General features: G+C 33.4%; 1 non-coding gene across 1 annotated transcript; it reads right to left on the bottom strand.

Moving 5' to 3' along the window:
- Nucleotides 1-8,254: 8,254 nt before the first annotated feature.
- LOC117277792 (small nucleolar RNA R71) lies at nt 8,255-8,361 on the bottom strand. The gene has a single exon (XR_004508130.1). It is a non-coding gene; the product is annotated as a small nucleolar RNA R71 (small nucleolar RNA).
- Between the last annotated feature and the right edge of the window lie 5,127 nt (nt 8,362-13,488).

The following is a 13,488-nucleotide window of genomic DNA, read 5'->3' as shown; positions in this document are numbered from 1 at the left end:
TTCTTATGGGAGGAAGGCTAGAATCTAGAAGGATTACTCAGGGATCTCGCCAAGGAAACAATACATGACAAAAACGGTCGGAGAAAGGACAAAATGATAAAAGATGACGGAGGGGACACAATGGTTATTTTTATGAAAACGGCTCTTCAGCACCTCCAAGAAAAGTACTAAGGTGTCTCGGTAAAAATATCCAGACACATGGATAAGCGGGTAAAAAATATAAAACTTTATTTTTTTAAACCAAAAACACCCATTTGGTACTTCAAAAAAAACTATAAGGCTGAATTGGCAAAAATGGACGAAAACAAGGGACAACACGACAAAAACAAATGACTATTTTTACGAAAATAGCCTTTCGACACTTCCGAGGAAGATTTAAAGGTTGAATTAAAAAACATGACAGGACGCAAAGACAAATAATGAAAAAGACGAAAAAAACATATTATGGACACACCGATTTCGAAAACTCTAGGAAAAATGGCGTCCGAACTCGATGAAGGTTGCTTACGTACCCCACTGGATTTATGGAAATTGGACCTGCATAGTTCGAACCAAGACTTGACAATTTTGTTTTTTTTAATTTTTGACACCTCATGCCAGATTAGTCCTTTTTTTTATTTAGTAAAAACTAATTATTTGTACAAAACTAGGGGAATGGTTTTTCTTTTTCAATTCCTCTCAATTAATTTTCTAAAGTCGGTCAACAAATGCAAGTAAGCCTTCCAAATGATGCAGCAAGTAGAACATAAGTGAATATGATGGTCTCAAAAAGGATACTTGTCTAATACGGACCCGGCCCCTATGACTAGCTTCACTAAGTCAAATGTACATGATGCAACAAACGATACTACTAGGGATAACCAGACATGTGGCTTGTTCTTCTAGGTTTTAAAAATCCTAGAGGATGATGTGTATCTAGACTGGACATAAAACGAACGAACAACTCGAGTTGGGAAAGGGTAGCGTACTGAAAGCAATACTTCTCCGGCTTAACTACTCGACCCTCCTCGGTCTTAAGCATGGGTGACTAATAATCTTTCAACGGGAGCCCACACCCACTGGCTTTATCTCAAAAACGATTGGGGCGCGTATCCTCGATTCCCGAGGTTATATTCAGAAGACTCAGAGGAGGTGCGTGAGAAGACAATTTATATGTACAGTTCAACAATATCAAAGCGGTAAAAAGCGGACAAGTAACACATTAGCCCCAAATAAAATCACAGTATATACAAAAATTAATAAAGCCAAATAAAGTCAATGTACAAGCTCGTATTCTTATTATCCCAAGCGGAGTCGCTAGAGCTGTCACACCCTTTTATACCCCCAAAAGATATATGTGTTTTATGGATTATTGTGAGTTAAAGAGTTTTTCCAACTAAAGTGATAAATTTGAGTAGGAATTATTTTATTTACAGAGTCGCCACTTGAAATTGATTTTTTGGGTGTTCCAACTCACCTTTTATTTGAATCTCTAGTCAAAGGAAGGTTTGACTCTATTATTATTGGTCTGCGAAAACAAAGTCCAGGTAAGGAATTATGTTGACCGGGGAGAAGGTGTAAGGCATTTCCCGAGTCCCGTGGTTCTACCACGGTCGCTTTATTGACTACATTTGGCTTATTATTTTTGGATAACCTGTGTTTTATTGGTTCTCATGTTTTACCTATGACCAATTTTATTTCTTGATTAGATTTATGAAAATTATCTTGAAAGAAGTCACGCGTACGTGTTCATTTTTGTTTGGCGTCAAGAATCATGTCACGTGTACGTATACATAATCAATAACACACTTATTATTATTCGCAGTCGATCATGTGAACACGCACTTGTATTATTTCCCTAAACTAATTTAAAATTATTGTAAGACCAAGATTTTGTGGATATGAAATTATTTGAAAGTCGGAAAATATTTTAGCTATTTAAAGTATTGACAAGTTATCCACATTTAGAAATCTTTACAACTTACTACTCTATCTTTGAAATTAGGAGACATTTATCTATTATGGAAAAATGGACTAATTATTAATCTGGTGACAAATATTATTGGGCCTGGCATATTTATACTCAATCTAACCCATGTCTAATTCTTTCTTTCCTATTAAATGTCGTAACTCATTTTTTGTTCACTTACTTGAACTCCAACACATGACCCATTAATATGGTAAGATCTTCATTCTTAATTCTAAATAGAAAATCTCATTAAGATGAAATGCTATTCAAATAATTTGTTGACAAATAACTTGAAACATGTAAAAACGAAACTACAACATGACAATGTGTATAAATAAAACAACATAAAAAATTATCACATGAACCTCTATAAGAACATCACACAAAACAATGAAACAATTAACAAATGGAGGATAAGTAATGAACCTTTAAGCAAAACTTTCCTTCAAAACTTGATTAATACAAAAATAATTCTGAGCCAAACAAGTACACCAAACCAAGGGCAAATCCGCAAATGAACAGAAAATCTAGCGACGGACCTTCTAAAATTCGAGCCCGGAACGAAACTCGACTGTATCTCGTGAGACTGTTGGTTTTTGGCGTGAGAGAGGTGACTACCAATTAAGCTTCACAAGGTGTTTTAGGCTTGAACTCGAGGCATTTTTGGGTCTTAAACAGGGTGATGAATTGCTGGATTTTTTAAAAGAAATAAGTATAAAGAATGAAACGAGTAGAAATTCCCTTAGCGTAAAAGAAGATTTTTTTTTCACTTCTCTCCTCCCTCTCCCTCTCTCCTTATTTTTCTTCACATTTTCTCTTCTATTTATAGGGGGAAAATTCGGAATTTCTTCAGTTTTTTATTTTTTTTTAATTATTTTATTATTTTATTATTTTTTAATTAAAACTTTCCACTTCCCATTTTTCTTCTTCTTCTTTTAAAAATAACAACCACTTTCCTTAACTTTTATTTTTTTAATTTCCCACTTTTTTTACTTTTCTTTTTTTATTTTTCACTTTTTTTACTTTTTGTTTTTTTAATTTCCACTTATTTTACTTTTCTTTTTTTAATTTTCAGACTACCCTCCCCAGACCCCACCTGTTCGGATCATACTGGGTTTGTTGTTGTTGTTGTTGTTGTTGAATTTTACTTTTAAAAAAAAATAATTTCCACGTACTTTTACTTTTACTTTTTAATTCCATACTTCTACTTTTCCTATTTTTAATTCCCATCTGAAATTTAAAAAATATTTAATTTATTTTGGGTTTTTAATTTATTTTATTTTAAAATAAAAATAAAAATAAAAATAACATTAATAGTAATAATTGACCTTTTAAATTATTTTAAATTTTTACCCTATATATTAAAAAAAAGTGTAACAGAGCTAAAAATATATATTAAAATTTTAAAAATATTTACCTATTAAAAGGTGATAAAAATTGAAATATTGTCAAAAATTAATTTCTCACAATAGTGAATAGTGTTGGGTCTTGTTTGAACGATGTTATTTTGAGTTTCTAGTGGAACGACTAGATCCCATAACAAGTTTAATGAATGAGTTGGAGTTAAAATTCAAGGATTGACCTTCAAATGATGAAATGAGGATTTTTGCTAAATTTATAAAATTGGACTTAAGTGTTAAACACTTAGTTGGTATTGTTGTGACACATAATTAAACTATGTGAGTTCGTATATATAGATTGTGACTCGTTGGCATTATTGGATCATTTGGGGTAAGGTTGAAAGCAATTTGAGGTACGTTGAAACTTACTACCCTCGGAGCTTTTCTCCAAACTCATATCGAAACGCGATTAAATAGAAATTCTAAATGTGAGTCCTGGGTTGTGGGGACGAGGGAGTCGGGATTGTACCACTTCTTGCATCATAAAAGGTTTAAGTGCTATAATTATTGTTTTCTTGAAATGTTTTATTTTGATTTTAAAACTAAATGAAGGAGGAATAGCACTGGTAGTATTTTTGAAATGAAAATACATGAGTTATGAAATATCTTAGATTTAACTATTGTCAAATAGTTGATTTGTCTATGAGCTTCATCATTGATTAATGTAATGATTTTGGGAGTTACTTAAGTTCATCGACATTGAACTTGGATACTTTTTCTCATTAGGTGATGAAACTACACGTGTCGGTGTAGTCGTAGAACCTACCTTATGATTGAGAACTACGTCAGAGTAATTCCCATGAGTGGGTACTATTGTGCTACTTTATTAGCATGGATGAGTCAATTCGTGCGGCACAACGATGAGACGACCTGAGCAAGTAGGGTATATGATACTTGCCGCTAGGTACATAACTTAGCTGACTTTCTTTTGTGTCGGTGATGGTATAGTGCTACCGGTAAATGATAAATCTAACATGATTTTGCAAAGATTAATGCTAAAGGAAGACTTTGAAATATCTTTTACCATATTATTTTATTTTATTTTCTAAATTGTTAATTTATATGAAGGCTTCTTTCTTATATCAATTGTTGTTGCATATCTTATATCTTCTTAAGTCTTGTCTTATTTTCTTTTGGGAACGGTTCATGATTCGTGGGCATGTGGAGCTTAGGCCTTTCGGCCACATTTCCATTTCTATTTTCGGGGACCGGACCTGAGCAGCTTGGGCCGCGTGGATAGGGTAGCTCTACATATTTTGTTGACGCTTTTTGGTGAGACTCCACACTTGTACTCGTAGAGGACTTTATTATATTATTATTATTTTGAGCCACCGGGTTATGCCTTGGTTGACTATATCCTTTCCGTGTCATAGAGATTCCATAGACAATAGTTGTATTTATTTTGGGTTGTAATCCTTTGGTTACTCATATGGCGAGCATGAATGAAACTTTCTTTTATTTTTGTGAAGTTTTTCATTCAAAGAAAAAATATTTACTTAAAGACATTATTCATGTTTTGTTTTATATCTTAAAATAATTGTATTTGAAGAGGCTTTCGCATCCTCTTATTAGGCATATAGATGAGTATTAATCTATGGGATGATTCACTCAGGTCAGGTAGATTACCAAGTGTCGGCAATCCCAAGTTTATGAAAGACCTTGTGACCTAGAAGACGTCGATGAATTTCGAAACTATAGTGAGTACAATCGTTCATTCCATGGATCCTAAGTTGGAAGATCTCGATACTTTCACGATTCCTTGTACATTTATGAGTGCCAATTTTGCTAAAACTCTTTGTGATCTTGGGGAGAGTATCAATTTGATGCCCTATTTGGTGTTTAAAGTTTTGGGAATTAGGAAACCAAGACCCACATCTATGAGGTTGCAAATGACCGATCGTACTGTGTTTCTCCATTGGAACTGATTGAGGATGTTTTGGTCCGCGTTGATAAGTTCATTCTTCTGGCGGACATTGTTATTCTAGATTGTGAAGTTTTTTATGAAGTGCCTATTATTCTTGGGAGACCTTTCCTTGCTATGGGTAAGGCTCTTTGTGATGTGGAAGCCGGAGAACTCATTTTTTGAGTTGGTGATGAAAAAGTGGTATTCCATGTGTGTAAGTCTATGCGGCAACCAAATAGCAATGAGGTGTGTTCTTTTTTGGATTTGGTGACCGATATTATTGTTGATGATATAAGTGCTACAATCAATGTTGGTGATATTTTTGAAGTCGTTTTGCTTAACATTGATGATGATGAGATGGATGGTTTCAGGAGTGTGTGAACTCCTTGCAAGGAATGGGGTCGTACAACAATGCACCCCGGAAATTGTCTTTGGATCTTGAGAATAGGGAGACTCCTCCTACAAAGCCTTCTATTAAATAGCCACCTACTTTGGAGTTGAAACCATTGCCGCCACACCCTTCGGTATGAATTTATTGTCCCTTGTTCTACTCTACTGCTTGTACTTTCCTCTTGTTTGACTAACGTGCAAGTTGATTCCACATTGGTGGTATTGCAAAAGATGAGGAAGGCTATTGGGTGGACTTTGGCAGATATTCGGGGTATAAGCTCTGCATTTTGCATGCATAAGTTCAAATTTGAGGATGGTGCTAAACCGTCAATTGAACATCAAAAAAGACTCAATGAGGCTAAGCAAGAAGGAGTCAAGAAGGAAGTTATCAAGTGGTTGGATGCCAGGGTTGTCTACCCCATATCTAATAGTTCATGGACCTCTCAAGTTCAATGTGTCCCAAAAAAAAGGGGGCATAACTGTTGTTACTGATAGTAAAAAAATATCATATATAAATTTAATAAATTATCTTTAGTAAATAGTACTAATTGTACACTTTCTTGGCAGGGAATAACAAAATTATAAAAATATCAATAACTCTACCAGTTGGAATTCCTGGAGCAACATATCAAATTTGGTCTTTGCCACAATTAATATTTAAACAAAAGGAGAAAAAGAAAGAAAGAAAAGAAAAATTCCAAGCACAAAGAAGGCATATGTGCATTTTACACAATTCAGCAAATAAGTGGGCTGAAACCACTTGCCAACTTGGACAAATAATTGGCTTGAGCACCAATCTTGAAACCAAAGCAAAACTGCAACTTGCCAACTGGCAACTTGAGATTTGCCAAGTTTAGACGCAGCCGTGGAATCTATAAATAGCATCATTAGGAGCGGCTCAGAGGGGAGAAGGAGCAAAATATAATTTCCCTATCTTCAGAAGTCATTTTCTTTCTTCTTCGTCTTCAATTATTCAGTATAGGAAATTACTCTAGTTCCCGTTTTTAATTAAATAGTGAGAATTATTCTCCTTGAATATTTCTTTCTATTTTCTTATTTAATGGGCAAGAATATTTCCGTTGCTAGTACTGATTCCAGTATGGAGTAACTCTTCTTGTGTTGGGAGAATGACATATCTTAATATTTCTATATAATAGTAGATATTATTCCTCAATTTCACATGCTTTAACTAAAGTTTTTTCATTTAAATTTTATATGCTTTATAGTTAGATACTATTTAATTTGTTAACTCCTATCTATTTCGTACTATATATTAACTTCTTACTAATTTTGTAATCGAGAGGGGCGGAAGAAGTAATATGGTTAATTTTGGTATTGATAATTGTTAACTTTTATTTAGTGACATCTAGCTCTTACATGTTAAAATTGATTCTACACTTACTTATAATCGAAAAAGCGAATATTGTAATAATCCGTTATAACAAGTAGGGTAACCGAAAGTGACTTACTAAAAAGAGCATATTTTAGTTTAAGTATATATTTATGGTTCTTTAGTATTACTATTTTGAAGATTAATTTGTATAATCGAGAGAAGGAAAATTAATTATTCAACTTGAGTAATAATATATATATTTGTAATCGCGAGAGGCATTTATACATTTGTGAGAAATAGAAATTGAAGAATAAGTATATCTATTATATAATTAAAATATTAAGTGAAGTCAGGATCCCAACACCTTTTATTATATTTATGAAAAACAAAACATTTTCTACTTTTCTATTCATGCATTTTTAGTTTGTTAATTCACCACTCAACTCTCTCTGATTTTTTCAAATAGTAATTAAACAAGAAATATCTGTAGAATAGATAAACCATTCTCTGTGGGTTCGACATCTTTCTATATTATAATTTGATAGAGTACAAGTCAGAATTTTATATACGCCAGACACTCGTCAAATTTTTGGCGCCATTGTCGGGGATTGGCAAAAATCTACTACAAGATTAATTGTTTTACTACTAATTTGAGATTATTTTTTTTAGGATTTTGAATTTTGTGCAAAAAAAATATAAAAAAATTCAGGAAGTGTATGACCCATTCCTCCTTAAGAGAACTAGTTGAATACAATCCTGAAATTGAAAACTCCTTGCGATTATTGCGAAAAGAACATATATCACGATCTAACATTTCTTCACAAGAAGAAATGGAGAACGAAGAACTTAACAACAACCATCTCCCGCCACATCAAGTAGAAGAACAGTTTGATGAGGTAGCTCCACGACGTGACAGAATACTCAGAGATTATGCAAGGCCAGATCATTTTGAAGGAGAATCAAGTGTGAGGAGACCACCAATTGTAGCAAACAACTTTGAAATTCACACAAGCTTGATTCAAACCATTTAACAGTCATGTCAGTTTACTGGTGATGCGAGTGAAGATCCTCACACTCATCTAATTGATTTTCTTGAATTAGTTGAAACTTGGAGGTATAAAGGAGTCACAACAGACGCTATCAGATTGCAGCTTTTTACTTTTTCATTAAAAGGTGAAGCCAAAATATGGTTGTGAAGTCTATCAAGAGGTTCAATCACTACATGGGACCAAATGGCTCAGAAATTTCTTAATAAATATTTTTCATCTTCAAAAATATTTAAAATGAAGTAAGAAATCAATAATTTTATGCAGACAGATTCTGAATCTGTATACCAAGCATGGGAACGATTAAAAGCAATGTTAAGAAAATGTCCACACCATGGTATCCAAGATCCTGGCATCTTATATATTTTTTATCATGGTCTTAAACCCTCTGCTAGAAATTTTATTGATGCAGCATCAGGAGGCTCCATAATGAGCAAAACTACTGTAGAAGCCATGCAATTGCTCAATGAAATTTCAGAAAATGTTGTTCAATGGCCCTCTGGCAGAATGATTGTTAAAAAAGTAGGAGGAGTCAATCAGGTTGAAGCTTGAAATTCATTAGCGCAACAAATTACAACTCTAACACAAAAAGTTGAGGCTTTTCAGGTAAATACTCAATCATCTTCTTGACGCGAGAATTGTGACGTTTGTGGAGGTAATCATCCCAATCATGAGTGGCAAGCTTCAACGCAAAATGAATAACAAGTAAATATTATTGGTTATAGAACCAGTTATCCATTCGGTAGTCTCATGGCACAAAAGTATCAGGGATTCCAATGGAGTAACCCAAATGGTGCTGAAAATCTTCAAAGATTTTTCAATCAAAAGCAACAGGTGCAAGGACCACTAGGTTTTCAAAATCAAAATAGAGGGCAACAAGATTTCCAGAAATATCAACAACCGCCCTAAAGAGCTCATCAGCAAAGCCTTGAAGACATGATTTACAAATCCATTAAGGCTACTGACGAGAAGGTTGAAAGTCAAAGTTCAGCCATCAAGAATTTAGAAATCCAGATGAGCCAATTAACAATCCTCATGTTTGGAGAAATTCAAGGTGCTCTACCAAGCAACACAGAGAAAAACCCAAAAGAGCACCTCAAAACCATATCTCTACAGTCATGTAAATTTCTTGATGATCCATATGGAGATAGAGAAGGAAAGCCACAAGAAGTGCAAACGGTAAATGAAGGTGAGAATAAAATGGAATCTAAGTTTCCAAAAGAACAAAAGAATAAAGGGAAAATGTACAAGAAAATGAATTGATAACAAATCCTCACTTTATACCTCTCCCTTTTCCCCAAAATATGAACAAAGAAAAGCTTGACAGACAATTTTCAAAGTTTCTACATATTTTAAAGCAACTTTACATTAACATACCTTTCACATATGCTTTAACTAAAATGCCTTCATATGCTAAATTTCTCAAAGAGATTTTGTCAAGTAAAATATAATTGGAAGGAGTTTCAGTGGTTAAGCTTACAGAAAAATGTAGTGCTATACTTCAAAATAAGCTCCCACAGAAACTGGGTGATCCGGGAAGTTTTACAATTCCTTGTACCGTGGGAGGTACTCATTTTGAAAAGGCGTTATGTGATTCAGGTGCTTTAATAAATCTAATACCTTTTTCAGTTTTCAATAAATTAGAACTTGGTAAAATGAAAGATACTGGTGTGTCTCTTCAATTAGCTGATCAAAGTACTAAGAGACCAAAAGGAATTATTGAAAATATCCTTGATAGAGTTGACAAATTTGTATTCCCAGTAGATTTTATAGTGCTTGAAATGAAAGAAAATACTGAGGTACTATTAATTTTAGGAGGACTATTTCTCGCAACAGGGAGAGTAATTATTGATGTTCATCAAGGACAATTAATATTGCGAGTTGATGAGAAAAGAATGATTTTTGACATGCAGAAAATGATGAAATTTTCTGGGGATGAGTAATCATCATCTTGTTTTCAAAATGACTTACTAAATGATCTTGTAGACGAATACAAAAATAATCAGTTAATTAGTGATTCATTGGAGAGATGTTTGGCTAGGTCAGGTACCATAAGTGATGATAACCCCATAATTAGAGAAGTAGTTGGAATACGGGAAAAAGAGTCAGAAAATGAGAAAGTCTCACAAGAAGGAGTTCAATTAAAAATTGAACTCAAAGATCTTCCTTCTCATTTAAAATATGTGTTTCTTGAACTTGAATTAATTCCAGTAATTATTTCATCTTCTTTGACTATAAACAGGAAAGCAAACTGATTGAAGTCCTGAGAAAACATAAAAAAAGCCTTAGGGTGGACTTTAGCCGACATCAAAGGAATCAGTCCAGCTATTTGTATGCACAGGATTCTTATGGAGAATTAGTATAAGCCTATAGTCCAACCCCAAAGGAGACTGAACCCAGCAATGTAAGAAGTTGTCAAGAAAGAAGTGGTGAAACTTCTGGCAGCATGTATCATTTATCCAATGTCTGATAGTCCTTGGGTAAGTCCTATACAGGTATTACCAAAGAAAGGAGGTATAACAGTAATAAAAAATAAAAATAATGAACTCATACCTACTAGAAAAGTCACAGGATGGAGATTTTGTATTAATCACAGATGACTTAATGAAGCCACAAGAAAAGACCATTTTCTTTTGTCTTTTATTGACCAAATGCTTGAAAGAGTTGCAGGTCATGGTTTCTACTGTTTTCTTGACGGATATTCTTAGTATAATCAGATACCAATTTCTCCAGAAGATCAGAAGAAAACCACATTCACATGCCCTCAAGGTACGTATGCTTACAGAAGAATGCCATTTGGACTATGTAACGCTCCTGCTACATTTCAGCGTTGCATGTCGGTAGTTTTCTCAGACATGACTGAAAAGTTTCTTGAAATATTTATGGATGATTTCACACTTTTTGGTAAGACATTTGAAGATTGTCTCTATCATTTGACTTTGGTGCTTAAAAGATGTGAAGAGACAAATTTGGTTCTTAATTGGAAAAAATGTCACTTCATGGTAATAGAGGGAATTATTTTAGGACATAAAATTTTTGCTAAAGGGATAGAAGTTGATAAGGCTAAAATTGATCTTATAGCAGGATTACCCCCTCCTACCACTGTTAAAAGCATTAGAAGTATCTTAGGGCATGCAGTTTTTTATAGAAGGTTTATAAAAGATTTTTCAAAAGTTTCAAATCCTTTAGCTAACCTACTGATGAAAGATGTGAAGTTTGAATTTTCAGATAATTGCAGGAAAGCATTCGATATTCTCAAGAAACAATTGACTAATGCTCCAATTGTTGTTTCTCCTGATTGGAGCTAACCATTTGAAATAATGTGTGATGCAAGTGATATAGCAGTTGGAGCGATACTGGAACTACTAGTAGTAGTATTTGCGTTTGACAAATTTCGTTCCTATTTGATAGGAACAAAGGTTAAAATTTATACTGATCATGCAGTTTTAAAGTACCTCTTAGCAAAGAAAGATGCTAGACCCAGATTACTAAGATGGATACTCCTTCTGCAAGAATTCGATCTTAAAATAAAAGATCGAAAAGGTCTGAGAATCAGGTAGCTGATCATTTGTCTCGTTTGGAAAATCCACCTGCTGAGATAAAAGATATCAAAGAGGAATTTTCTGATTAACATATATTTTCAGTCACAACCGTTACCACATTGGTTTGCTGATATTGCCAACTACTTGGCTGGAGGATGAATTCCAAACGATTGTTATGAAAAAAAGAAGAAACTTAAAAACGAAGCAAGACATTATTACTGGGAAGATCCTTACTTGTTTAAATTTTGTGCAGATGACATAATTAGGAGATGTGTACCGGAGAGAGAAATGAACAACATCTTAAGTCACTGCCTTGATGGGGCTGTAGGAGGACACTATGGAGGAAGAAAGACAACATCTAAAGTACTTGAAGTTGGATTTTTCTAGCCTACTCTATTCAAAGATGCAAGGAATTATGTTGTCACTTGTGATAAATGCCAGAGAATCGGTAACATTTCAAAAAGGGACGAAATGCCTCTTAACTTTATTTTTGTATGTGAAATCTTTGATGTATGGGGCATTAATTTTATGGGTCCTTTTCCTCCTTCAAATGGCTATGAATATATTTTGGTAGCTGTTGACTATGTTTCAAAATGGGTAGAAGCAATTGCTACTAGAAATAATGATGCTCATATTGTTTATGCTTTTCTCAAGAAAAATATTTTTTCTAGATTTGGAACTCCACGAGTTATAATAAATGATCAAGGAACTCATTTTATAAATAGACAATTTGCTAGTTTGTTGTTAAAATATGGAGTAACTCATAAAACAGGAATTCCATATCATCCTCAAACAATCGGGCAAGTAGAAGTTTCCAACAGAGAATTAAAAAGAATTTTAGAAAAAACTGTTGGTTCTTGTCGAAAAGATTGGTCTTTAAAATTGGATGATGCTTTATGGGCATACAGAACTTCTTATAAAACTCCCATAGAAAAATCTCCTTATAGACTAGTTTTTGGGAAAGCTTGTCATTTACCTGTGGAATTAGAACATAAAGCATATTGGGCTATAAAATTGTTGAATCTAAACTTGCCAGATGCAGGTAAAAATCGTCTATTGCAGCTTGATGAGTTGGAAGAGTTCATACTTACAGCATACGAAAATGCTAAATTGTATAAGGAAAAGACAAAAAAAAGGGCATGACAAGCTCCGCCATAAAGATTTTAAAGTTGGAGATCAAGTTTTGTTGTACAATAGCCGATTGAGATTATTCCCAGGAAATTTTAAGTCACACTGGACAGGACCATATATAGTAACAGGAATGACCCCCTATGGTGCCATTGAAGTATAACATGTAGATGGGGGAGACAAATTCAAAGTAAACAGTCATCGTATGAAGCCTTATATCAGCAGATTCTTCGACAAACAGGCTTCAACAATCCTTTTTGCCTCAGAATTATTTTATTCCCTTCTCTTTAATAATTTAAGTAATTATTAGTAGTAACATATAATATTTCCTTTTTAGTAAATATATATAATAAAATTAGTTTTTATATATATAAAAAAGTAAAATAATAATAATAATAATTGCATGTTTGTATTATACATTATATATATGTGTGTATGTAGTATGTATTAATATATTTTGCAATGATAAAGAAGCACTCCCATGATTTCGACAATGAAAGTTTTCTCCTATCATGAAAAAGAATATTTTCTTTGCCATAATCTTGTCTTTGTTATATGAGAGAAACCTTGAGAATCCAAGAAAAAGGAAATGAGGCCAGAATCGAAAAAGAAATCAGAGAAACTCCTTTATCTCCTTTTACTTTTAATTTATTTGTCATGAGGACATGACATTATTTAAGCTTGGGGGTAGAGGAATATGTTTGTTATATATGTGTTTCTTTTAAGTTTTTTTTTCCAGTCAAATATAAAAATAAAACGTATATTTTACAACTAAAAAATATGTTTTTAGTAAAATTA

This window comes from Nicotiana tomentosiformis, chromosome 9 (genome assembly GCF_000390325.3).
Source record: "Nicotiana tomentosiformis chromosome 9, ASM39032v3, whole genome shotgun sequence".
NCBI classification, from domain to species: Eukaryota; Viridiplantae; Streptophyta; class Magnoliopsida; order Solanales; family Solanaceae; genus Nicotiana; species Nicotiana tomentosiformis.
This window is presented reverse-complemented; position numbering and strand designations above follow the sequence as displayed.